The sequence below is a fragment of the Euprymna scolopes genome, chromosome 19, assembly GCF_053919585.1.
Source record: "Euprymna scolopes isolate OS-2025 chromosome 19, ASM5391958v1, whole genome shotgun sequence".
Lineage (NCBI taxonomy): Eukaryota > Metazoa > Mollusca > Cephalopoda > Sepiida > Sepiolidae > Euprymna > Euprymna scolopes.
The window spans coordinates 135,898,594-135,901,704 of NC_136500.1; positions in this window are offsets into that span (position 1 = coordinate 135,898,594).

Here is a 3,111-nt window from a genome sequence, read left to right on the forward strand (position 1 = left end):
TTAAGAGGGTCGCATGAGAAAGTTGAATGGAGAAAACATAAGCCAAGATTCACTCCAGTTCTGCTCTGACGAAATGCCTGAGGAGGAAATGACATATATAACAAAAAACACTCATTCGTGTATCGTCCCGGTTTTGAAGCATTTGCTTTAAACAGGTTCCCGCTCCACTAAAGACGGTTAGTATATATTTATATTTATATATATATATATATATATATATATATATATATATATATATAGTAGAAATGGTAATTAATAAAAACTGAAGAAAGTGCTCAATACTGTTGTAGAGCAAATATGCGTTTCATTTTTTATTACCGTATCTTTCTGTTAAGTTACATTGTTTCAGCTACCCGGCCGTCTGAGGAAGCTAGAGACGGCCAAAATAAACGGCTGGGTAGCTGAAACAATAATGTAACTTAACAGAAAGATACGGTAATAAAAAATAAAACGTATATATATACATATATATATATACATATATATATGTGTGTGTGTGTGTGTGTGTGTGTGTGTGTGCGCGCGTGTGTGTGTGTGTGTGTGTTGACACGCAAGCACGCACCAATAACACTGGTCGAGTCACGGGCCGTTAAGATAGACACTGAGCACGAGAACAACAGTCAGTTATATCACACACACAACGTATATACATTTATATACGCTCGTAAATTAATCAAGAGAAAATATATAAACGATTTGGATATTAACACACATGTACACAACATAAATTAATATAACTGTCCGTGTACAATTCGGTTGTAGATTTAATATTAATAAACCGAATTTCAAGAATCATTGATTTGCGTTTAATCCAAGTGCATGTAGTTTTCTATATATCTATAAAAATAAGAGTAGGTGTTTATAAGGAATACTCTCAACCTATATACTCAACGAATTTTTGATGTACAGACTTGAAGTTTGGTGTATAGAGTATTCAGAAGTATGGAAAACTTTTTAATCGGTGTTCATCCGAGAAAAGGGGCTGCTATTTCAGCTGCACAGCGAAATGGTCTGTTTTTAAATGACTATATCTAACTTATCAAAAAGTTATATGTCCGTCTGTCTCCATATTTTGATACTCTATCTCCTCCGAAACTAAAAGTGCAGAGCGGCACTAGAGGACTCAAATGATTGATTTTTTTACGGGTCGTTCTTTTATGGGTTTTTAGCCGATTAAAATAGTTTTAAGCTTTGAATGCTTCGGTTCGGTTCTAGCTGATGGCACCCGGATACGTTTTTACGATTGAAATCATGATTCTATAATTATATATACGAAATCTGGACAAATTAAAATATCATATTTAAGCGTATTTTACGACTGGAAAAAACCGGGCACCCCACCGCTATTCTAATATATAAAAGGTTATATGTCTGTCTGTTCGTCTCTATATTTTCAAACTCTATCTCCTCCGAAACTGAAAGTCGCAGACCTGTGCTAGCGGGGGAGGGGGGTCTCAAAATCTTTTTTTTACTGGCCGTTCTTTCATGAGTCTTTAGCCTTTAAATTGGTAAAAATAGAAAAAACTCGTCATATATTTTTACATTCATCTTATTTAATTTTTAATTTTTATCAGTTCATATGTGTGTCAAGTTGGTACAATGGTAATGTCATCAGCTTTGAATGCTCCGGTTTCGATTCTAGCTGATGGCGACAATGTACTTTTTTTTTTTTACTTTTGAAATCACGACTGTCTAATCATATATACGAAATCTGGACAAATTAAGATATCATATTTAAGCGTATTTTTCAACCCCCCGCTAGTATATATATATATATATATATATATATATATATATATATTTCTGTAGATATTTCTTATATTATTTCTTATTATATAGCAATCCTTATATAAGAAGCTCAATGTGATTACAAAGCAGTATATAGAAGAAATGACAAAATATCATACTCCAAAATTCATGATGTTGACCATCTTATTTATTCCTTTAAATCAGTTGATTTACACAATTCTTGACAGTATCTGTTTTGTAGATTCACTAATTGATATAATAATTAAGTGATTGATTTTGGGCAACGAAACAGGTGCTGTCAAGAATTGTATACGTGACAGGAGTGACCACAGCCCAATAAAACAGTAATAAAAATTGAACATTCCAATGAAAAGTAGACACGTTTCCACCTCTTGGAAACATTTCAAATGAACTACGAAAACGCTCTTTTTACATCTTCAACACATCTTGAATATATTCTAAGCATTTTAAATAATTTCTGAAGAGGGCGCTTCACAGCACGTCTGAAACGCGTTAAAAACGATTTCAATGGTTTAAAAACATTATTATAATGATCTAAAAATAATTTTCAATGAAAAACTAAGACATGGAATAATAAAAAAAATGTTCAAAAATACACATTGTTGGTGACCACACCCTTATTTAAATATATATATATATATATATATATATATATATATATATATATATATATATATATATATATAGTTAAAGGAAACCAAGCATCCAAAAAATAAAATGAAAAATTAGAAATAATATATGCATACTTTTTCATTCTTTTTGATATTTGATTTAATATGTATTTACATAAAAAAACAAGAAAGCGTAAATCCGAACAAGTTAAAACTACTAAAATAGAAAAACACTTGTGATTTTAATTTTAAAGAGATCATAATTTGAGATATTTAAAAATTAACATATCTGATTTCAATGTAAATGAATCAAATAAAATAGGTAAAATATAATTCCATGATTAATAAAATATATCTACTAAAATATCAAAGTATCGTTTTATCTTAAATGTAATATTAGAATGATAAAAAACATATTCAATAAAGAAAATCTGCAGTTAGAATCTACTGAATATTGCTTGCTTTCTTATATATTAAGTTACCTTGAATAAAACTAAGATAGGAAATAACCGTCAAGAGCCCAAGCAATCAAATGTGAAGTGCCTGTGAAAAGGTTGCCGAGACTTGAAAATAGAAATGTGAGACTTTAAGGCACCGCGTCGCCTTCTCCTTCTTTTCTCTATGACTCATCTACTCTCTAATGATTTGCAAATATCAAAATGATTTATGAAAACTTGTCACTTTATTGAACAGCACAATCACGTTGACACACAGCTTCTCGCCAGATCAC